The 24,785-nt window shown below is 46.0% G+C and overlaps 2 protein-coding genes across 8 annotated transcripts in view; one reads left to right on the top strand and one right to left on the bottom strand.

Moving 5' to 3' along the window:
• The window catches only part of polr2d (RNA polymerase II subunit D), a 53,550-nt gene extending 50,894 nt beyond the window's left edge, over positions 1-2,656 (bottom strand). Inside the window, exon 1 of the mRNA XM_069896385.1 lies at positions 2,533-2,656. The gene's annotated coding sequence lies outside the window, so the exon portion shown is untranslated. The remainder of the gene's footprint in view (positions 1-2,532) is intronic.
• Positions 2,657-8,887: 6,231 nt separating this feature from the next.
• Positions 8,888-24,785, top strand: part of LOC138742254 (serine/threonine-protein kinase PAK 2-like) — a 133,571-nt gene continuing 117,673 nt past the window's right edge. For 4 of the 7 annotated variants that reach the window (XM_069896376.1, XM_069896379.1, XM_069896377.1 and 1 more), the window contains exon 1: positions 8,888-9,113. The gene's annotated coding sequence lies outside the window, so the exon portion shown is untranslated. Of the gene's footprint in view, positions 9,114-9,154; positions 9,298-16,341; positions 16,504-16,581; positions 16,968-24,785 lie in introns of those variants that run through there. The other 3 variants (XM_069896382.1, XM_069896381.1, XM_069896380.1) reach the window with 3 other exon arrangements.

Below are 24,785 nucleotides of genomic sequence, written 5' to 3'. Positions count from 1 at the left end.
CTTCAGTAAATTTAGCAGTTTCTTCCTTTTAATTTGGTTATGTATTCCGTTAATATTTAAAGTCATATAGTTCAGCGTAGCCATTTTATACTTTGTTTATCTTCCCTTTCCATTTCTCCATCATCACCTTTCCTTCTTATCCATTTCTGCTTTCTTGTTTTGAACACTATAAGACAACATTTCTAAAACATCAAACATTTTCCCTATTCTCCTATTTAAAACTTCTTTAACCCCAATCTCCCCTCCCCCTTCTGAGTTGTCCTTTATCCCTTGTCGGACAACCACATCTCCCCTCTCCATTTGGATTTGCGAATTCACTCGCAAACGTCAGCTGATTTTGCAGTCACCGTAACTCCTCCCCACCCAGCCCCCCCAGAAAAGATTTCAATTTTCATATGTAACAAAGGTCACTCTTTTAATTCCCTCCTTATTCCCTCTATTCCATTTCCCTCCCTTATTAATTCTTGTCTATACTCTATATATTTTCCTCTAAATATGGATACATTCATGTATGCACACTATATATATATATACACACATATACCCCTTTACACACATACATATAGATCGTGGTCATTTTTACTCTTGTTACATGTCTTCATCTCTCTGCTTGTTTTGTAGTTGTTCTGCAAATTTCCTTGCTTCCTCTGGATCCGAGAATAGTCTGTTTTGTTGCCCTGGAATAATTATTTTAAGTACCGCTGGGTACCTTAACATAAATTTATATCCTTTTTTCCATAAGATCATTTTCGCTGTATTGAACTCCTTCCTCTTCAGGAGTTCAAAACTTATGTCTGGATAGAAAAAAAATGTTTGACCTTTATATTCCAGTGGCTTTTTGTCCTCTCTTACTTTCTTCATTGCTTTCTCCAATATATTTTCTCTTGTTGTATATCTTAAGAATTTTACTAAAATGGACCTTGGTTTTTGCTGCGGTTGTGGTTTCGGGGCTAAAGTTCTATGTGCCCTCTCTATTTCCATTTCTTCCTGTAATTCTGGTCTTCCCAGGACCCTGGGGATCCAATCTTTTATAAATTCTCTCATATTCTTGCCTTCTTCATCTTCCTTAAGGCCCACTATCTTTATATTATTTCTTCTATTATAGTTTTCTATCATATCTATCTTCTGAGCTAACAGCTCCTGTGCTTCTTTAGCTTTTTTATTAGAATCTTCTAATTTCTCTTTTAAGTCTTTTACTTCCATATCTACAAATGTATCTCGTTTTTCCACATTTTCCACTCTTTTTGCCAATTCTGATATGGCCACTTCCATTTTATTCATTCTTTCTTCTGCATTCTTAATTCTTCTTTTTATCTCATCAAATTCTTGTAATTGCCATTCTTTCACTGATTCCATATATTATTTAAAAAAGCTACATCCATTGTCTTGCTTTTCTCTTCTTCTTCCACTTCTTTCTGTTCTTCTTCTTCCTCTGGGTTGACCATGTGTTGTTTCCTTGTTTTCTTTTTACGCTCTTCTTTCTTGTTGTCATTATTGTCTGTGTTCTGCACCTGCTGCTGTGCTGCAGGTGTCTCTCTCAGCTGTGGAGATCGACTCCACAGCTGTTCCCCCCTCCCGTCAGTGTGTTTTTTTTCATGCGCGGTTGCGCACTTTTTCTCAGCTCTGCGAGCCATTTTTGTAGTCCCGAGCCCGGGACCTCCACTGACCTGTGGGAGCGGGCCTCTCTCTCCGCGGCGGACCTCTTCGGACACGTAAGGCTTTCACCTTCTTCTTCCGACGTCTTTCCTTCTTCTTTTCTTCCCGTGGTTTTTGGTTTTTCTTTCTTCGCTGCCATTTTCTTCACACTTTTACTTTCACTTTGTTTTGGTTTTTAAGTTTGTGCCTTTGCTTTTTCTCTATCTTTTTTTAACTTTTCTGGAGAGGGCTGGAGTTCCCCTACCGGCCACTACTCCATCACGTGACTCCCTGTGATGACATTTTTTAATGGTTTTATTGTATTGTATATGTTGAATGTTTATTGGTTTTGGAGGTGGGTGGGAAGGGGGGGAGGGAGGGTAGGGGGGAAAAAGGGGAGAAAATGGCACTGTGTATATTTAAGAGGGAAATGTTTATATGTATTTTGGTTGATATGGTGAGAAAAATAAAAAATGTTAAAAAATTAAAAATAAAAAAAAATTAAAAGTAACAGTGCAGGCAAGAACGTGGTGGAGGATATTGTGTGCTGGAAAAGCAGCTTTAGTGATTGTAAATATAGTTCAATTAAATTATTATTTAAATATGGAACAGAAGCATTTTTAATCTTTCCAAGGTCCTGAAACAAGTAATCGGGATTCACACCCACAATGGAAATAATGCAGTATTTATAGTGGGCACCTGTCCTCACCAAAAAGCCATTTAACATACCAACATCAAGAGTTGTCACTGGGAAGGAAGGGAAGGATTGGGGTGATGGCGAAGCATGCAGACAGGAGGTAGAATAGCTCATGAAGAGTACATTTGAGAACACTCGATGGGATACCTTGAATTCCATGTCTACATACATACCAACCTTCAAACTCTCACTCTCCTCACCTTTGAGAATGTCACTGGAAAATTACATCTGCACCTTCACACTCTGCTGATTTTAAAGTTAAGATCAGCAACGTTTCAATTCAGTAATTTCTCTACTTTCATCTCATATTCACTGGAATAATTTCTGTGCAGAAGAGAGAAAGATTAAATTGGGATTTAGTTTCAATTCTTTATTAGGAAAGATTATTTCTTCAGTTTCATTAACTGCATTGGGAAAGTCACACTTAAAAATGAGTGTAAAAGAGGAAGGTTGGGTAAATATTCTTACATAGAGAATTAAAAACAATGCATTTACTCATTTTTTTTAAAGAGGCAACAAGTTTATGAAAAAGGTCTCTTAATGAGCTTGAACAATGCACTTTATGTCAGTCAAAGTGAGTCTCTTAGTCAATGCAACTCTGAAAGGAAAAACATCTCACTTCCATAATAATGGAAAATTATTTCCTCATTGCAGCTGACTGGCAAGATCTCCACAATCATCCTCATTGTTGGCATTCTTCAAGGATGTGCCCTCAGTCCCCTACTGAACTTCCTCCACATCCATGTCTGTACATCTGAAAAACCTGAGCATCATTCCAACTACATTCTCAAATTCACTGATGGTACCAGTCTCATGGACCAGGTATCAAATAACAATGATGGAATATAGTAAGAGACTGAAAGTCTAGTGGTGTGGTGCCAACTTCCTTCAGCACCAGTAAGATGGAGATAAAAGCACAAAATGCTGGAGAATCTCAGCACGTCAAACAGTGTCCTTTATGTAGAAAAGGCAAAGATACAGAACTGACATTTCGGACTTGAGCCCTTCATCAAAGTATGAGAAAATTCTGGTAAGTGTCCGGAACAAAACAGTGGGGGAGGGGGAGGAGGGGGTGGCAAGGCAGGAGATGATAGGTGGATTACATGGTCGTAGAGTTTGAGAGCACCAGGGATTACAGATTGAGAGCAGTGAGAGAGAATTCCACTGAACACCCTTTGGAGAGCAAAGGAGAACTTCTTCTGCAGCATTTCCAGCTTCTCCAGCATTTTGTGTTTTTACTTCAACCACAGAGTCTACTGTGATTTACTTCCGACTACAACAACAACTCTGTGAAAGCTCTTTGAGAGATGCCTGCCCTGAAGAAGGTCTCCTTTGCTCTCCAACATCCCCGTATAGAGGACAGCAGTGACAGGACTCAAACTGGAGGACATCCACATTGTCCACAGCGACCAGACCCTTCTTTGTGATGTTTCAACTGTCAAGCTTTGCCCCATTGTCCCGGCAGCATGGAGATGACCGGTATACCCGGCTATCAGGACCATTGTCAAGATGGCAGCCAGCAGGTTTGTCTGGCACGGCCTTTGCAAGTAGATCAGCCAATGGACCAGAAATTCATGCACTGCCAGCCATCAAAGGTACAGACACACATTAAGGTACCCCCCACCATTCAAACTGGCATAATGGTGATTCAGCCATGTGCACATAGACATTGTAGGGCCCCCACCAATGTCACAGGGGCCATGGTACCTGTGACGATGGTGGACCACCTCACAAGGTGGCTGGATGCAGTCCTTCTGGCGGAAACCTCAATGGAGGCCTGTGCTAGAGCCTTAATAAATATATGAGTGGCCCAATTCGGAGTCCCTGAGCACCTGACATCAGACAGGGATGCACAATTCACCTCAGGGTTCTGGGCGGCCTTAAGCAGCCTCCTGGGAACCCAAACGGGTTGGTGGACAGGTTCCACAGGCACCTCAAAGTGGCACTGTTGGACCAACTCGAAGGTCTGAACTGGGTCGACAAATTTGTACTGACAGTAACCACAACAGCAGTGCGAGTATAAGTCAGCTTTAATAAACATATGTACACTGAGAGGTCTTGTCTCTCTGCAAGACAAACCTGGAAGGCGAGACAGTAGCTCTGGACTGCTTTATGTACAAGGTCACCGGGATGACCCCTGGTGACCTAGTGGTGTAATGGTGTAATTACATATCACCACAAAATTGCCTTGGGTCCTCCTGGGAATCCGCAAAACACTCTAGGAGGGCTTCAATGCCTCGGCAAATGAAATGGAACATGGACCACCTCTGTCATCCCTGGGGAATTCCTGGTTGCCATCTGCCTCGAGAGACTGACTGAACGATTGGGCGCACTGGCTCTGACACAGCCACAGCACACAGTCAGACCAAGACGTTCATCCCCAGAGACCTGAGAAGCTGTGCGGTGAGGAGCGCACCGGAGGCCACTACAGCAGCCATACCGGGTGGTCAGGCATAATGGGGCACAAGTGTGCATTGGCAGCAAGGAGGAAACATTTACAATTGATTGGCTCAAACCAGCACATTTGGACACCAGCCAGCCGATCAACCTCCCAGCCCCACACCGCAGAGGCAGGGCGCCCAAAACCCAGGACAGTGGTCAGATCATCAGTTCTGGGGTGGGGGTTGAGTTGCGGCCTTGGTGTCCCAACCCGCAAGATGGCAATCGAACGTTGCCATCCTGCAAGGGCCATGCGACTAAATGGGCTTTCTTCAAGAGCTTCCAGCCACACGGCGAGAAACAGCGAGCACCGGTGGGAACGCAGCCTATCCACGTTTGGCAAATTGGTGACCATTTCTGCTGGAAGCGGTGTAACAACCAGGGTGAACCGTCAATAAAGTTAGTACTTACCTCATGTCAATGTCTTGCTTTCACGCTCTGCCATAGCACACGCAACAAGAGTTTCCTTTAATTTCTATTTTGTCTAGGTGCCTTTGCCTTACAGGGGCGACTTTTTGCATGCAGTACTGACGGGAATGATCAAATATTCCCATTCAGAACAAAAACAAACTTACCTGTTCACAAGGATATCCTAAGATCGTTGGCAGACCTCGGAATGGGGAGAATCGGCAGTCTCCATTGGAACGCGGGACCTTAAAACAGCTGGTGCTCAGGCAAGATCAGCTCCTCCGGAGTTTTAAACAGCCAGCTATCAGGCCACTTAAACTTTTCGGGAGCCACAAACAGCAGACGCTCAGTGCATTTAAATATCGTGGAGTATTTAAAAGGACATCGCATGGATCATTTAAACACTATGGGAACTACCAGTGGTGGACCCACGGGCCATGTAAAGAAGGCACAACAAGGACACAGACCAGGGCTATAGGTTAAGCTGAGATGCCAGGCCCTGAGGCTTCTGCTCTCTACCATTCCCTTGGCTAACAAACATTCTCTTGGAGAACAAACTTAATGAACTCCAAGCCAGACTTTAACATCAGAGAAACATCAGGGAGTGCTATGTGATGTGCTTTAGAGAAACATGGCAAAACATAGACATTCCAGACCCAGCGCTACAGTCCAAGGGCTACACCCTCCATCGTGCTGATCGAACCCCAGCATCAGGAAAAACCAAGGGAGGCAGCATTTGTGCCATCATCAATTCATAGTGGTACACAGATGTGACAGTTATGTCCCAGACCTGCTCCCTAACCTGAAACATCTGGTGATCAAGTGCCGTACATTCTACCTGCCGATGAAGTTCATTGCTATCATCCTGGTTGCAGTGTACATTCTGCCCCAGGCTAACGCCAGGCTGGTACTGGAGAGACTCAGCACTGTGATTAACAGTCATGAGACAACACATCCTAGTGTCTTCCTTATCATTATGGGGGACTTCAAACAAGCCAATCTGAAGAAGTCTATGGCAAACTAACACCAACATGTCACATGCGAGACATGGGGAGTCAACACACTCGACCACTGCTACCACCAGCATGAAGAACACATATCGAGCCATACCACGACTAGACCAGCAAGTACTTCTACTCCTGGCGTACAAGCAGAGACTGAGGACCACAGCACCAGTAGTGAAGATGGTGAAAGTATAGTCAAGGGAGGCGGAGGTGCGTCTGCAGGACTGCCTTGAATCAGTGGACTGGAACATATTCAAGGATTCATCCATTGACATGACTGAATATACCACATGTGTCACCGACTTCATCAAGACCTGGTTGACAATTGTGTGCCCATGTGCACATACTGGATGTTCCCCAACCAGAAGTCCTCGATGAATCAGAGGATTCACAACCTGTTGAGGATGAGAACAAGGGTGTTTAAGGCCAGGGATCAAGATCTCTATAAAAAGACCAGGTACAACCTGTGGAAAGCCATCTTTTTTTAAAATATTTAATTTATGTTTTAACAACCCAAATAAAATTGATGTCTTTAAACTTTAAAATAGTGTAACCCATTATACATGTCATATATGTATATCCCACTCCACTCACCCCCCCCCCCCCCCACACACACACCCACCAAAGCTCCAAGAAAGAAGGAAGAAAGAGTGAAAAAGATACAAGATGTAAGAAGAAAGACCGGAGATTGTTGAGAGTCCTTTTCCAGAGATTTTTACTTGTTCATGTCAATAAATTCTGATTCTAAATAGAATTTATTTTCAGAGTAAATTAGTTATTTTTGAGGCACAGAACCTGCCTACCTGCAGTCCACTGGCTTGTGTGGCTTTGTCATCTGACAAGGTTTCTTGAGCAGGATGCTCAACCAAATGCAACAAAAGAAGTACATTGAGTTCACTGCATTCCACAAATGAGCTTGCCTTCCCCCCCCCCACTTAAACTAATTATTCCAGTTCCTACTTCCTTTCTCTCTCCACCTAGCCAAGACTTCTCCCCCCTTCCTGCAGTCCTCCCCCCCCCCCGCCTATCATCTCCCACCATCACCACCCCCCACTTTTGTTCAGACAGCTCTCATGTTCCCCCACACCTTGATGAATGACTCGGGCCCGAAACGTTGGTGATGTACCTTCACCTTTGCTACATAAAGGCAATGTTTTACCTACTAAGTTTCTCCAGCATCTGTGTTTTTTTCACAACCACGGCGTCAACGGAATCCTGTATTTTACCCCCAAAAGAAGAACCTTTATCGATTTGGTGACATTGAGTGCACGATTCAGCCAGGTTCTGAATCTCCCTCCTGTATTCTGATTCATCGCCTTTTCTTAATACAACCCACTACATGGTAACTTTGGCAAATTTGTAGATGGTGTTATTGTTATAACAAGGCACATAGTCATCCCTAACGTCGAAGTACTCGAGATGGCAGAGGTCGACAGCATCGAGTCCACGCTGCTAAAGATCCAGCTGCGCTGGATGGGTCACGTCTCCAGAATGGAGGACCATCGCCTTCCCAAGATCGTGTTATATGGCGAGCTCTCCACTGGCCACCGTGACAGAGGTGCACCAAAGAAAAGGTACAAGGACTGCCTAAAGAAATCTCTTGGTGCCTGCCACATTGACCACCGCCAGTGGGCTGATATCGCCTCAAACCGTGCATCTTGGCGCCTCACAGTTTGGCGGGCAGCAACCTCCTTTGAAGAAGACCGCAGAGCCCACCTCACTGACAAAAGGCAAAGGAGGAAAAACCCAACACCCAACCCCAACCAACCAATTTTCCCCTGCAGCCGCTGCAACCGTGTCTGCCTGTCCCGCATCGGACTTGTCAGCCACAAACGAGCCTGCAGCTGACGTGGACTTTTACCCCCTCCATAAATCTTCATCCGCGAAGCCAAGCCAAAGAAGAAAGAGTCATAGATGTAAAGTGAGCAGAGCAGGGGACTCTATCCGGGACAGGTGGAGATATTATTACTAATGTTCACTGATTTTGATCTGGAGGTGAGAAAATCCATGATCCAATTACATAATGGGGTGTAGAGTCCCAGATCTTGGACTTTGCTGATCAGTTTTGAGGGGATGATGGTGTTAAATCCTGAACTGCAGTCGATAAAGAGCATCCTGATGTCTGCATCTTTGCTCTCCAGGTGTTTTCAGGGCTCTGTGTGGAGCCAGTGAGATGGCGTCTGCCTGTTACTATGATAGGTGAACTGGAATGGATCCATGTCACCGCTTAGACATGTATGTACTCTGGCAATAAATCTGAAGTCAGGCAGCATCTTCACTCAGTTAGAAAAACAAAACTTGCTCAGAACTGCGCATAATGTTCCAGTTTCTGGCCCACTGTTAATGAGACATGGCTGAGTGATTGAAAGGGAGGCCAGCCTCAACACCAGAGGTAGCACCGCGTTTCCACGGCAACGGGAGCAGCATTTCCGCGGAAAGCCGCTGAGGTGTCTGGGGAATGTAGTTCGTGTTCGGGCAAACCTGTGAAATGTCTCCCATCAGATGCTGAGATGCTGCCTAACTCGCTAAGGCCCTCCAGCTTCTGGTTTGTTCGCTAAAAGTTTCAGCATCTGCTGTTTTTGTTCACGATGCATGCTGGAACTGAAGTCCTTTGAAAGTCAGATCAGTCCGAGCGTTGCACTACAAATCCCGAAATGCAACGGGATCTCAGGGGTTGATCAGAGAAGAGTCCAGAGCTGCTGGGATTGCCTGTTGGGCGGAACCTAGTGCTAGGTCGACACCAGTTCGGTCCTGCCTCCTAACCCCTTCTCCACCCTTTCCTGGGCCGGGCTGGGCCAGGCCGTGGCTTTGCTTCACTGCACTTCACTTCCGCTTCCCTCCGCCATTCGGTGGCGGCTTGTCCTGCCTTGGTAACTGTGTAAACCTTTCCGAACGGGGCTTGGTGCCGGAAGGTCGGCCCTACGGAGCGGGTGAGTGTGTGCAACTGTGTTTGGGCGCCGACATCTTGCCAGCGGGTTAGCCCCCCGGCACCTGCACAGCCTTCAGCAGCGTCTGTGAGAGATGTCGGGGATGAGGGAGGTCAGGACAGGCAGGAGCCGCAGCTGTCATGGAACAGTTCATGGGCATGTGTCGGAGTCAAATGGTGCCTGCAGGGTATGTGTGTGTGTGAATGGAGTAGTCGGCGGGCGGGCTACGACGTTCGGTGGTGGGGGGGGGGGGGAACGGGTGGTTAGGGCGGGAGGAGGAGGGGGGTGGAGGAAGAAGGGGGGGAGGAGGAGGGGGGGGAGGAGGAGGGGGGGGAGGAGGAGGGGGGGGAGGAGGAGGGGGGGGAGGAGGAGGGGGGGAGGAGGAGGGGGGGGAGGAGGAGGGGGGGAGGAGGAGGGGGGGGAGGAGGAGGGGGGGAGGAGGAGGGGGGGAGGAGGAGGGGGGGGGAGGAGGAGGGGGGGAGGAGGAGGGGGGAGGAGGGGGGGAGGAGGAGGGGGAGGGGGGGTGGTGTGAGGACGTGAAGAAGTTGGGGATGGAGGTGAGGAGCGGGTAAGGGGGACTTGGGGATGTGTAGTTGGAAGAGGAGGTGGGGATGGTGAGTGGAAGAGGAGAGGGAGGAGGAGGAGGGGGTTGGAGAAGAGGTGTGTATGGGAGAAGGCGGGTGATTTGTGCGCGGAGGGGGAAGGCGGGTGATTTGTGCGCGGAGGGGGAAGGCGGGTGATTTGTGCGCGGAGGGGGAAGGCGGGTGATTTGTGCGCGGAGGGGGAAGGCGGGTGATTTGTGCGCGGAGGGGGAAGGCGGGTGATTTGTGCGCGGAGGGGGAAGGCGGGTGATTTGTGCGCGGAGGGGGAAGGCGGGTGATTTGTGCGCGGAGGGGGAAGGCGGGTGATTTGTGCGCGGAGGGGGAAGGCGGGTGATTTGTGCGCGGAGGGGGGAAGGCGGGTGATTTGTGCGCGGAGGGGGAAGGCGGGTGATTTGTGCGCGGAGGGGGAAGGCGGGTGATTTGTGCGCGGAGGGGGAAGGCGGGTGATTTGTGCGCGGAGGGGGAAGGCGGGTGATTTGTGCGCGGAGGGGGAAGGCGGGTGATTTGTGCGCGGAGGGGGAAGGCGGGTGATTTGTGCGCGGAGGGGGAAGGCGGGTGATTTGTGCGCGGAGGGGGAAGGCGGGTGATTTGTGCGCGGAGGGGGAAGGCGGGTGATTTGTGCGCGGAGGGGGAAGGCGGGTGATTTGTGCGCGGAGGGGGAAGGCGGGTGATTTGTGCGCGGAGGGGGAAGGCGGGTGATTTGTGCGCGGAGGGGGAAGGCGGGTGATTTGTGCGCGGAGGGGGAAGGCGGGTGATTTGTGCGCGGAGGGGGAAGGCGGGTGATTTGTGCGCGGAGGGGGAAGGCGGGTGATTTGTGCGCGGAGGGGGAAGGCGGGTGATTTGTGCGCGGAGGGGGAAGGCGGGTGATTTGTGCGCGGAGGGGGAAGGCGGGTGATTTGTGCGCGGAGGGGGAAGGCGGGTGATTTGTGCGCGGAGGGGGAAGGCGGGTGATTTGTGCGCGGAGGGGGAAGGCGGGTGATTTGTGCGCGGAGGGGGAAGGCGGGTGATTTGTGCGCGGAGGGGGAAGGCGGGTGATTTGTGCGCGGAGGGGGAAGGCGGGTGATTTGTGCGCGGAGGGGGAAGGCGGGTGATTTGTGCGCGGAGGGGGAAGGCGGGTGATTTGTGCGCGGAGGGGGAAGGCGGGTGATTTGTGCGCGGAGGGGGAAGGCGGGTGATTTGTGCGCGGAGGGGGAAGGCGGGTGATTTGTGCGCGGAGGGGGAAGGCGGGTGATTTGTGCGCGGAGGGGGAAGGCGGGTGATTTGTGCGCGGAGGGGGAAGGCGGGTGATTTGTGCGCGGAGGGGGAAGGCGGGTGATTTGTGCGCGGAGGGGGAAGGCGGGTGATTTGTGCGCGGAGGGGGAAGGCGGGTGATTTGTGCGCGGAGGGGGAAGGCGGGTGATTTGTGCGCGGAGGGGGAAGGCGGGTGATTTGTGCGCGGAGGGGGAAGGCGGGTGACGCATTAGTTGGGGTTGTGGATGGGGGTCACCTGGGGAAGTAATGAGTGGATGCGACAGAAGGCGACAGACGACACCCATGACAAGATAATAACTCCAGAGGAGAAAGAGGTGAAGTTGGCAGGTTAGGGATGGGCATCGTGGGACAAGGGGGCAAGAAAGAGTAGTCAGGTTGGGGATGATTGGTCCTGCTGGAAAGGTCTCCACTGACATGAGGAAAGGTTGCGGAGCAGGGTCAATTTCATGTGGCAATTTTTGTTCCAGTCGGGGGAAATGTTTTCCTGGTATCATGTTTGGGGAAAGTGAGGCTTGTAGGGTATAGCTTTCCATTTGGCTAAGTTTCAGGAATAATTGCTGAATCACATTTGCAATGGCAAACTGTAGAATGGATCTGTGCCATTTCCTGATTGATCATGACTGGAAAACCTTAAATGAGTTCAATAGCGCAGTCTAACTTCATCCCTGCATCATCAGAAATGGTACATTAAAAACTTCCCTTAAGTATTGTGGCAAACAAATAGAATACTGATTCTTCAGATTTTGTGTCACATTTGATGAGTGACATTGAAAATCAGTTTGAGGTATTTGAGCTGACGAAGATTTTGTTGAAAAATAAGATTTTTGTTGGAATGATGAAGTAGCCTTTGGAGGGTAGGTGAGGACCAGACAATACATTAAAGTACATTAGCTTCTTTGTTTAGTGGTTACAGACTGTATGAGCAGAGTAAACCCTTGTTCAGAACATTTTTAATGGGCATGTATTTGTACTTGTAATAACGTAAGAAGAGCAAAGGTTTTGTGTTCAGTCAAAACTCTTGATGATTGATATATTCCAATTAGATGCACAGGTCTGAACCTGTACATTTTATTTGCTTTAGTTTCTCAAAGATTCAATGTCTCCATCTCTTCAAAATACAATTTTGTGAGAACAAAGGATCTGAAATGTTCATGGTATCATTAATTATAATAAAAATTGTGCTCCAACCATAAAGTATTACCTGCTCTCATGAAGAAGTGTCTTGATGCATGAATGAACAAGCATGCATTTATATATGATGTTTAAAAGGAACCATACTGTTATTGTCAAGGATGTGTAGGCTATTCTTAGCAATAACTCACCAGCAAAGCTGAGAAAGTGTCCTTTATTTTGGTGACAGTCTGCAAGGGCTGTGATAGTAGTTTAATATATAGAAGTGCCGGAGAACTCCGCACTTCCGAGTGTTCTTTATGGCAAAAATTGAAGTGCATCTGCTTAGAACAAATGTGGAGGAGTTTCTTTAGCCGGGTTTGTTAAATCTATGGAATTTGTTGCATCAGGCAGTTGTGGAGGCCGAGTCATTTGGGTGTATTGAAGGCAGAAATTGATAGGTTCTTGATTAGCCAGTGCATCAAAGTTATGGGGAGAAGGCCAGGTGGTGAGGCTGAGTGAGAAAATGGATCAACTCATAGTTGAGCCTGCCCTGCCATTCAATGAGCTGAATAGCCTATTTCAGCTTCTATGACTTTTGTCAAGGTGTGAGCAAAAAGCAGACAGGCATCTGAATCAAATGATAATGCAGGGAGGAGGTCGAAGGTGGATATGGGTGGGAGGGCATAAGAGAAAAAAAAAGCTTGGGAAGTGCAGTTGGGGAGGGGATAGCTCTGATTGGAGGCGGAAGGGGGTGGGAAGAAGGTAGAAAGGAGAGGGATGTGAGAGGGTACCGAGGGCAGGAGGGGTTCTTGAAGGGTCCTGGGTGTTGAGGGCTTCCTGATCATGTCAGACGTTTGGATCTGGAGCTCAGGTTGGAATGAAGGCCGTGTGGCTGCAGAAGTGCTGGAGGTGAATCCACGGACACTCGGTGACTCTGAAGGACTTTTCTTTCTCTGTCTGTCAGGGGAGCAGGGAATTTCTACTGATGGCAAACCTTTGACTATGACAGAATATATGGAATTTTGTGTAATACATCGGTTCTCAATCGTGACAGTAAAAGAATTTTAAATCTTGAGAGAAAAACAGGAGGGACATAAGACAAACCGGAGAAGTTGATGGTTGGAGAATGCCCATACAAAACATTTGGTATTGTTCGTCCATTTTGCGAGTAGCCTTTGTTGGGAAGTGCGTGAGGCCATAGACGGTCATGTTCACGTGGGAATGGGGTGTGAATTTATGGGTGCCCTTGGTTTGGCAGTGTATGAAGCCATGGACAGACATTCCTTTAATTTAAAGGTGACTTCTCTGTTTGATTAAAGAAATTGTGGCCAAGACAATAGCAGTACTTGGTACTTTGTATAATTATCTGACCTTGAATATTCAACTGACGAGTTGTTTGGTATTACCCTGTAAAATGGATCTCTGACATTGCAGCATTGTTTCATACTGCAGCATGTTAGTATAATTAGTATGCTTCAGTCCTGTAGTGGCAATTGAACCCAGATCTTGTGTGCTGTGGACTGAGCTGCCAAAATATTATTTTCATTTTATTATTTCACTAACTTGTACATTTATGTCCTAATCTGGCGTATTGAGCAATTTTGCAACCTTTCATTTGAGAACATACTGTGTTGTGTGTTAAAGGTGGCTCAGTTGCTTGCTGTGGGAATTGATTGTTCACAAGGTCTAATATAAATGCTGATGAGTTGATATTTAAAAAACAAAGATGCTTGAAATACTCAGCAGATCATTCAGCATCTGTGGGGAAACTATTGCAATTTGGCTTAAAGAAATGAAGAAAGAGTGTGCCACTTAAATATAATGTACAGATGCAATAAAAATCTTCTGTGCATGTGTATTTAACAATTCATTGACCTTTTCATCAAATATCAGAAGGCTTTTCATAAAAATAGAGTTCTCTATTTGTTCCACAAGAGCAAGTGTAGCCTGGGTGATGACGCTTCCTGATGTGGTGGGGTTCTGTCTGGGGTTGGCTGTTACATTTCCTGTTGGCTCTTTTAAGACTCCATACTGACATGCCTTGGAAACCAAAGGGACACAACCTGGCTGAACAACTTGTGCAGGTTTTAATGATGTATAGACATTGGGTAAGAACAAAAATGAATTTAAATAGAGCATAGAAAGAAGTCTGATTCTTTGCTAGTTTCTTGGTGTTTTCTCCTGCTCTTTCTCTGAAGGCCAGGGATTGGCATCTTTACAAGAAGTCCAAATACCACCTGTGGAAGGTAATCTCTGAAGCAAAGTGACATTTCCAGAGGAAGCTACAGACAGATACATACTCCCAACCATGGCAGGGTGTGCAGGCCATTACAGCATACAAAGCTGTTCAAACACTAGGCTTCAGTACCCTTGCTCTGCAACTGAATGCTTGACTTTCTCATTGGAAAACCACAGTCAATGCAAATTGGAAGCAATGTCTCCTCCTTACTGATTATCAACACAGATGAACCCCAAGGATGTGTGCTTAGCCTACTTGCTATACACCCATGACAATGTGGCCAGGCACAATTTCAATGCTATTTACAGGTTTGTCAATGACCCCATAGTAGTCAACAGAATGACAAACGGCAATGAGGAAATGTACAGGAGGGAGATAGATCTGCTTATCGAATGGTGTAACGACAACACCTTGCGTTCATTGTCAGCAAAATGATTGTAAACTTCAGGAGGAAGTCAGGGGAACGAGGACTCAGTTGTGGAGATGGTCAAGAAATTCAAATTCCTGGGTGTTAACATCTCAGAGGATCCGTCCTGGAACCTCTATGTTGATGCAATCACGAAGAAGGCTTGCCAGCGGCTATACTTTGTGAGGTATGTCATAAACTTCTACAGGTGTTCCTTGGAGAGCGTTCTAGCTGGTTGCAATAGTGCCTGAACTCCTAGGACAAGAATAAACTCCAGAGGGTTATTAACTCGGCCTGCAACATCACAGGTACCAGACTTCATTCCATTGAGGATGTGTACATGAGGAGGTGTCTTAAAAAGCAACCTCTACCCTCAAAAATCCCCACCACCCAGACCATACCATCTTCACTCTGCTACTATCAGAAAAAAGACAAACACTCAATGGCACAAGGACAGATTTTTCCCCACTGCCATCAGATTCCTGAATGAGAAATGAACCAAAGACGCTGCCTTACTTTTCGTGCACTATTATTTATATATTTTTTGGAGTAATGTAGTAAGATGGTTCTAATATGAATGTTTGCTCTTTGATGCTGCTGCAAACCCCAAACTTTCACGACAAGATTCTGAAGTTTTCCTAATAAAAGTTCAGTTTACTTTGAACGTTTCATGTTCCTTGTAATCTTGCAGCTCCCCATTACTCATTCAACTTGCATTTGAGTAGAAAAGCTGTATCCCACTATGAACCCTTCAGATGAATGGTGTGGTGTATATTGTGGAGCCAGGGTGATATTGAGAAAGTGCAGTGGATAAGACTTTTGAAACAAGCTGATTCGAGTAGGAAGGTTATTAGAAATAACCCTATCCTAACATGGACTGAACCAGAAGAGCCTGTCTTTAGAATTGCCTGCTCAATTGCGTACATGAACTAGTTGGGTGATTAGCTGTTCATTATTTCCTGGCTGCTGCACTTCCTTCTATCCCATGATGACTTCACCTCAAAAGCACTTCATTGACTAGATTGCTTGAGGAGATCACAATGATATGCTTCCAGTGATGGTGGATTGCCTTTGTTTTTGGCTTGTTGCTAGGTTTGTAAGCCTTAAATCCTTTTGCCCCTCCACAAGTCTGATAAAGTTCCAATGGCCAACTTTCTCCCTTTGAACTTGCATGATGTTGGTGCTGTCTGCTTGCATGACTTGCACTAGGGAACTGATCATGGAAATCATAAATTGAAAATTGGCTGTGCTAAGTGTCCTTTGGGAATTGATTAAGCTTGAAATGATGCCGGTTGAAGGGCAGAACAGAACGAGATTCAGGACTGTGGCTGTTTTGTCTCTCCTTTATGCAAGTGCCTGAAGTTCAGTTTAAAAAAATGTTTGCTGCAAGTGTCTCAACATGGGTAGTGTTTGCTCAGATGAACTATTATCAGGAATGACTGGGTAAGCCTTAATTGCCAAGCTTGTAAAGGTACTGTATTTGTGTTGCTATGATTAGTTTCTCTGCTGCACCTAATAGGTTTGTTGCTTTGTGCAGACAGGATATCAAGAACAGGAACTGATGGCTCTTTGTGCTGTTGTGTACTTCCTTCTTTGGCTTCCACTGCCTCTCAAAAGTGGAAAGCTTTCAAGAGGAGGAAACACAGTTCAAGATAAATGCTAATCATTTACCTGGAGATTCGTATTCCGTTATAATATTAAGGGGCACGTTTGGCATAGCGGTTAGTGCAATGCCCTATCAGCACTAGCGATCTGGACTGGAGTTCGAATCCTGCACTCTCTGTAAGGAATTTGTACGTTCTCCCCACGTCTGCGTGGGTTTTCCCCTGGGGGCTCCGGATTCCTCCCGCCGTTCAAAACGTACCGGGGTGTAAATTGAGCTGCACGGACTTGTGGGATGAAATGACCTGTTACTGTGCTGTATGTCTTTTAAAGAAAAAACTTTTCTGTTGGAGATGCTGGCTTTAGACTGTGACATGAAATGACCCAGTTAACTTTTCAGAATCTGCCTCCATCTCAACTCAACGCCATTTAGCAGCAGAAGTAGGGAAAATCTGTGCAAAAGAATGCCTCCTTCCTCCACCCCCTCCCCCTTTGGACTTTTGTGATGGTTAAAACTACTTGTGCAATTCCCTTGCTTAACTGCAGAGCCTTTTCCTCTGCATTGAGCGAACTACTTCCTTTTATCTTCAATTTGCATGTGGAATCTGTAAATCATATTAGCCGGGAACTTGAACAGACTAAAGGTTAGTATTTTCTTGTGACAATTTTGTTTTCAGGTACCATTGAGGGAAGAATTGTCTGGTAATGCTGGTCCAGACCATATCCTGTTGGCAACAAGTTAATTGCTTTGTGATTGTTACAGTTTGTTCAAGGTGCTTTGAAACTGGTTTCAGACTGAGGGTTTGCAGCTTTTTTTTTTGTAATGTGCAAAAGCTATGATTTACATTTTAAGATTGCTGGCAAAGCTCGAGGCTTTGGCAAATTGGGGTTCCATTTGCCTCTGGTTCAAAATGTTTTGGGCCTTGCAGAGAACTAAAAGATGAAAATGGACCTCTTCTATCCCTGCTGGCACTCATTTTTACCTACTTGGTATTTTTCAATTCTTTTACCCTTCAGCTACATTTCTAATTTCAAAGATTAAGATGTATTTTGTTTATATTCGCCCTTGTTTAAATCTAATAATTACATTCTGGTATTTTACTGAACAAATGTATAAGATTGACCATTCATATTTTTTTTCTCTATATGAACCCATTGATGTATTGCTTCATTCTACCTCTCAAAGAAAGGATCTCTTTTGCTATGATGTATGGAAAGGATTAAAGACTGTTTTGTAGTTGATGTAGTGGGGCAGGGTTGATTCCATAGATGATCAAGTCACCAAGAGGATTTGGGCAGATAATGCATCTGGTTTGGAATGATGCTAAGGAATCTCAATATTCTGATGTTCTGTGTTGCTCAATGATTTCACTAAATAACTGAAGTGTGTGGATAAATTAAGACCTTCTGTTTGCCCACCAATTTGTATTTCCCCTTTGTGGCACTACTTGTGCAATAAGGGAATGATACACAGGTTAAGGTCTTAACAAAAAAGCTCGATGGATTATGAGTGAATAAGTACTCTGAAGGGAGAGGAAGAATCAATCTGTGTCAGTTGGCCTACGATTCCGTAATTTATGCGGTTGAATGTACAGGGCTTTGAACTCGAAGGAAATTCATATTCAGTTATAATATCAAGGGGCATGGTTGGCATAGCGATTACTGCAACGCCTTAACAGCACTAGCAATCAGGACTGGAGTTCGAATCCCGCACTTTCTGTAAGGAATTTGTACGTTCTCCCCATGTCTGTGTGGGTTTTCCCCTGGGGGCTCCGGATTCCTCCCACAGTTCAAAACGTACCAGGGGTGTAGGTTAATGGGGTGTAAATTGAGCTGCACAACTCGTGGGATGAAATGTCCTGTTGCTGTGCTGTATGTCTTTTAAAGAATAAACTGTTCTGTTGGAGATGCTGGCTTTGGACTGTGACATGAAATGACCCAGTTAACTTTGCAGAATCTGCCTCCATCTCAACCCAATTCCATTTAGCAGCAGAAGTAGATAAACTGGCCTCAAGTTTTGTCTGTGTGTGGGAAGTTGTACCTCAAGCAAGATTCTGTGCTGCTTAAAAGAGGTTGTGTATTGAAGCAAGTCTGACAGTTACAACCTGGAATTTAGGGTTCTGACCACCTCAACTGATTTGTCAAAATTAGAACAAAGCTGTGGCAGAACTATCTCAATTGAGGCTGCTTGAACACGGAAAGTATTTGACAAATTAGCCTTTTGGACATTATGTGGAAGGAAACCATTGGGCCTATCAAGTTTACCCTAACTTTGAGGGTAATCCATCTCATTTCTACACCCAAGACACCTGCAAGTCTTTTCCTTTCAAAGGGATGCTGGGTATGTGTCTGAATGGTACACTTGGAGCTGCTTTGGAACTCTGACCACTTGCTGTGTGAAGACCTCTCCCCATAAGATGTTTTTTAGTTTCAGTTTTCACCTTATTTCTGTCTCATTTTTATGACCCCTTGCCAAAGGGAATAGTTTCTTAATTAATTTGTCTCAACAATTTTCTCTGATTTTGAACAGCCCCAGTTTATCTAGCCTTTTCACATGAATTCCTTTGAAAGTGGAATTTCTTTACTCTCTCAAGCCATATTATCTTTTGCAAATGTTTTGCTGTTTGATTTTTCCACCCCTCTAAGCAGCTGACATTTTCTGGACTTGCTGGCAAGTTTCCTGGCACACTGCCTTTCATTCCTTTCCAGGTGAGAACATGTGAAGTAATGCTTTTGGAAGTTCAAACTTGCCTTCACTTTGATACAAGAGGATTCTTTGCATATTTACAAAAATCTCTTGTGAGAACACAATCGCAAGTGCACATTTAATGTAGTCAGGCTGAGAGATTGTGTCCCTAAATACAAAATTTTCACCAAGTTTAACTTTACCTTTCAGAACTCACTAAAATGGGATGCCTCTTTATTTTACTCCATGAAGGCTTTAGCAGGAGCCAATTTCCTTTGAGGCCATCAGTTCTATTTGTACTTCATCTAAATTGTTGTTCTTCATGAGGGAAGCAAACCTGTATCTGTCAGTCACCTGGTTCTGTCCTCTACTTAGAAGCCCAGAAGCATTTCTCGTGTTCGAGAACAGAATTCCTTCTTTCCAACTTAGCTGTGCTGAGCTTGCTTGTACTATGCCATCCGCTGCTTTATCTCCACTTGTGAAGTCCATGAATTGCACCTGTGATTCCTTTAAAGTGTTTTCTAGTTATCCACTGGGGATTTGAAGGAGACCATTTCTGGCTCCTGGTTAATTTCCTCATCTTCCAGCACACTTCAGAAATCCAAGCAAGTGAATTAATGAATTGCCAAAAGAGAAGCTGCTTGATCCATCAAGAATTGATCACTGGTGATGACAGAATTGTTCATCAGGAACTCCCTGCGAGAATCCTTCCAAGTATGTGTCCCTTTCTCAGTACAAAAATGGCTTGGTGTGTTCATACCTTTTGATAACCATGCCTGGCTGCATTCTTAGTTGTACACTGGCAGCCATATTCATGGTGTTGTTCTTGCACACATTCACATTGTTATTCCTTGTATTCTCTGATCCTGGAGTCATCAATTTCAAAATGTACTGTCATGACATCCAATTCATTCTTCCCACTAAATTTTCAGATTGCTTTGTCATTTGTGCTGACATGAACAGTAAAAAGTATGATGAAAGTGAAAGGTTGTGGTTAGCTTTTTTTTGATCTTTTGTTCATAAAATGTTAAAGTGTCTCATTGCTCAATTTAAATATCACATCTCTCAAATATTTAAACCTAAACAAAATTCAGAATAACTCTGATTATCCAAAATCGGATTCTCCCTAGTATGCACTGGGCCTAGGTGAGTATTTGGAGTCGGGATTCTGGCGTCGGGAGCTCCATGGAGACAGGAGCCCACCGACTCGCCAGTGAATGTTCTACTCACCCAGGAAGTCTCCCCAGGGATCAATGGTGGGGACGTGTCGGGGACCGGCTGTAGAGGTTGGGCGGTGATCAGTGGTGTTGTTGTGGCCAGCATTTTTTTGGGTGAGAATTAAACATTATTTTAATGCTTAAAAAGCCTTTTCTTGGTGTTTAAACATTGATACAAATGATTTCCTGTTGCTACTCAGCTGTTTTTAAAAAATGACCAGTTGTCTGAAAAAAACCATTATCTGATATAGGCCCGGTCCTGAACATTTTGGATAATTGGAGTTGTATTGTAGCATGCAAGCAGACAGGTCAGCCAGGGCCTTTGGAGAGGGTGAACAACATGAAACTGGAATATAGCCTTTTGTTAGTACAGGGGATGTGGATGGCAGTTATTTTCTAGTAGCGAGTTTTGTTTTCTGTTAGTTAAAATGTGTTATATTTGAGGGGATAAGTCTGTGCAATGGTTCTGTAAAAACCCTATTTGTGTAATGTTGCACACCAGGGATAGCATGACAGTTTGCTGTGTATTACCTGGAATTGGCTTCCTAGTCAGGCTGAAACTGTTGGGAGTGTGAGCCAAGATAGCAATTAACACCAATGAGAAAATACCTTCAATTATGCCAGACATTAATGCAGGATATGTCATCTTTATAAACAGTGGAACAAGGTAAGTACAGAATTGCAGTTAGTGTCAATGTTCTACACTCAACTGGTGTCCATCAAGGATCATAAGAGATTGCAACCTCTGTGACCTCCAACGTGAGTGTCCACCCTGGCCCCAATGGCCTACCCAGACTGAGCCTCTGTTGTAGGTTTTCACCTTGGCAACCTACAGGATTGAGTCTCTGACAAGAGACAAGTTCTCCGGCAGCCTATAGCACTGAACCTTCTTTGCAAATACTCACATTAGCCACAGAGAGCCACAGAACCAAGCCTCTGCAAACTTGTGCCCTGGCAGCCACAGGACTGACCTTCCATTACGCCATCTCGCCCTTTCCCTCCTGTCCTTGGATCTTTCTACCTTCCACCTTCTGATCCACACCATCTCCTGACACCCTCCACCCCATTAACTCCCACTTCAACCTCTGCCTGGACTTTGCCATCTACCCTCAACTTTTCCTTCTCTGAGACAGAACACTCTGCCCTCAGTTGAGGCTTTACTTTTGATCCCTTTTCCCACAACTCTGAGTTCAGTGCATGCCATGATACCCAAGTCTTCTTCCATTGGCTCTGTTTCTCTGCCCACTTTTACAACCAAGATTCTCCACCCTCCATTACAGATTGCTTCTCCTGCTTTAAACTTTCTTCCTTCTGGACAACTTGTTCTGGTCTTCTGCCTGTGCTGGGCCTTTATATTTTCAACTGCTGCCGAGGCATTAACTGTCTCAACTTCACCACTCCTCTCATTCATTCCATTCGCACCCCCTTGGAATGCATGGCCCTCCACTCTCTCCTCACTAACCCAACCTCACCATCAAACCTGCAGACAAGAGTAGCACTGTTATGGTCTGGCATACTAACCTCTATTTGGGTGAAGCCAGCTGACAACCCTCAGTCACCTGCTCTGACATACTCCACCAACAGGACCCCACCAAAACTCATCAAACCATTGTACCATGCACTATCTCTGAACTCATCACTTCCAGTCATCTCCAGCCCAAGATCCACAAACCCAATTGTCCTGGCAGACAGATTGTTTCCATGTGCTCCTCCCCCACCAAACTGGTATCTGCTTACCTTGACTCCATTTTGTCTCCTCTGGTCCAGTCCCTCCCCACCTATCCACGATGCTTCATATGCCCTTCAGCAACTTCCAGTTCCCTGAACTCAACTGTCTTATATTTACCATGTACATACAATGACTCTGCTCACCCTTCCCCCTTACCAAAGGATTTAAAGCCCTTCATTTCTTTCTTGACAATAGATGCAACCAGTAACCCTTCACCAGCACTCTACTCCAGCTGACATTACTCATACCTGAGGGACAGGGGTGCGTGGGGAGTCCGTCCCCTTGGGCAGGTCCAGGGTGGGGGGGGGGTCGGCTTGGGGAACAACCAGTCACCAGGGGGTGGGGGTTATCTCTATATGCTCGTCCTGCTGCTCTTCGACAATCCGTCATCCTCACAACTCAAATCTCTTGTCAGAGTAAATACATGATGTTGGGACTGTTCAAGGCACTGGTGAGGCCATGTTTGGAGTATTGTGTGCAGTTCTGGTCTCCAAATTATTGGAAAGATATCAATAAGGTAGAGAGGGTGCAGAGAAGATTTACTAAAATGGTGACTGGGTTGCAGTATCTAGAATATGGAGAAAGATTGATTAGACTGGGACTTTATTCATTGGAACGTAGAAAGTTAAGGGGGGGGTGAATGTGATAGAGGTATTTAAAATTATGAGGGGGATAGACAGAGTAGATGTGAATAGGCTCTTTCCCTGAGGGTAGGGGCGATTGGAGCAAGGGGTCATGAGTTAAGGGTTAGGGGGCAAAACTTTAGAAGTAACATGAGAGGAAGCTTCTTCACTCAGAGTGTGGTGGCTGAGTGGAATGACCTTCCAGAAGAAGGTGGTTGCAGCAGGGTCAGTTTTGTCATTTAAGAGGAGGTTGGATGAGTACATGGATGTGAGGGGGTAGGAGGGTTATGGGCAGGGAGCAGGTAGGTGGAATTAGTGGAGTTTCACATCAATCGGTGTGGACTAGAAAGGCCGAGATGGCCTGTTTCCGTACTGTAATTGTTATATGTTGTATGGTCTCCAACCTCAGTAACTTTTCCTTTGACTCATCCAGTTTTCTCCGAGTCAAAAGGAGTAACCATGGGCACTTGCATGGGCCCTCAATATGGCTGCCTTTTTTTTTTGCTACATGGAGCAGTCCATGCTACAAGCCTATATAGGAAAAGTTGATGGTCCTTTCCGACTCTATTTGGCTTCACCCAAATAGAGGTTAGTATGCCAGACCATAACAGTGCTACTTTGGTACTGCCTCATGCACCCATGATGAGCTTGTCTACTTCATCCACTTTGTGTCAACTTCCACCCTGACCTTAAATTCACTTAGCTCAACTCGAGCGACATTGTCTCTTTTCTTAATCCCTATCTCCATCTCGAGACAAATTCTCGGCCAACATCTACAAACCCACCAACTCGCACAGCTACCTTGACTACATCTCTTCACACCCTCTCTTGTAAGGATTCCATTCCATTTTCTCTGCTTTCATGCCAGATCATCAGAGATGTCCTCCTCCTTCAAACAATATGGCTTCCCCTCTACCATCATCAACTCTGCCCTCAACTGCATATCCTCTGCCCTGACCTCTCTGCACCCATGTGGAATAAGTACAGAATTCCCTTTTCTTTACTTACCAGCCTCTGCAACAAACATATCCTCTGACATTTTTGCCACCTACTACATGATTCCACCACCAGGCAAATCTTCCATGTTCCTCCCTTCTCTGCTTTCAACAGGGACAGCACCCTCTGTGACTTCCTCGTCCACTCCTCCCTTTGCTCCCTTGGCACCTCCATCTTCCTCAAACAATTCTTCCAAGTTTCACTTTTTTAAACATTTAAGAATTTTAAAACCACATTCATATTCAATAAAGCTGTGTGTACGTGTATATGTTTTATTTATATTTATATGTCTGCCCTCATCGCACATGAACTCCTCAGACTTGACATCGACATAGCCGCTCTCAGTGAAGTCCGCCTGGCAGATGTAGGCAGCCTCCAAGAACGCGGCGCGGGCTACACACTCTACTGGTCTGGCAAGCCTTCGGATGAACGATGCCTATCTGGTGTAGGCTTCATGGTCAAGAGCTTCATTGCCTCCAAACTCGAAAACCTTCCGACAGGGCTCTCGGACCGAATCATGTCCATGCGACTCCCCCTTCAAAACAAGCGTCGCATCAGCCTCATCAGTGTCTATGCTCCAACCCTCCAGGCGGAACCAGCAGAAAAGGACAAGTTCTACACCGACCTGCGCAACCTCATCCAACGCACCCCAACAGCCGACAAGGTTGTCATCCTGGGCGACTTCAACGCTCGTGTCGGCAAAGACTCAGAAACCTGGCCAGGAATCCTGGGCAAGCACAGCGTCGGCAAGTGCAACGACAATGGGCGCCTCCTGTTGGAGCTCTGCGCAGAACAGCGGCTTGTCATTACAAACACCCTTTTTCAGTAGAGGGACAGCCTTAAGACCACCTGGATGCATCCCCGATCCAAATACTGGCACCTCCTGGACTACATCCTGGTGCGAGAAAGTGACAAACGAGATGTGCTCCACACCAGGGTCATGCCTAGCGCGGAATGCCACACTGACCACCGGCTGGTTCGCTGCAAGCTCAACCTTCACTTCAAGCCAAAGCCCAGGAACAGTAAAGCCCCCAGAAGGAGGTTCAATGTTGGAAACCTGCAGTCACGAAGCGAGAGGAAACTTCCAGGCAAACCTCAAAGCAAAGCTCGACGATGCAACCCGCCTCACGGACCCGTCCCCTGAAATCCTCTGGGATCAGTTGAAGACTACCATACTGCAATCCACTGAAGAGGTACTGGGCTTCTCCTCC

Source organism: Narcine bancroftii, chromosome 9, assembly GCF_036971445.1.
Source record: "Narcine bancroftii isolate sNarBan1 chromosome 9, sNarBan1.hap1, whole genome shotgun sequence".
Classification (NCBI taxonomy): domain Eukaryota; kingdom Metazoa; phylum Chordata; class Chondrichthyes; order Torpediniformes; family Narcinidae; genus Narcine; species Narcine bancroftii.
The sequence above is the reverse complement of the archived record's forward strand: the minus strand, read 5'-3'. Positions and strand labels throughout refer to the sequence as shown.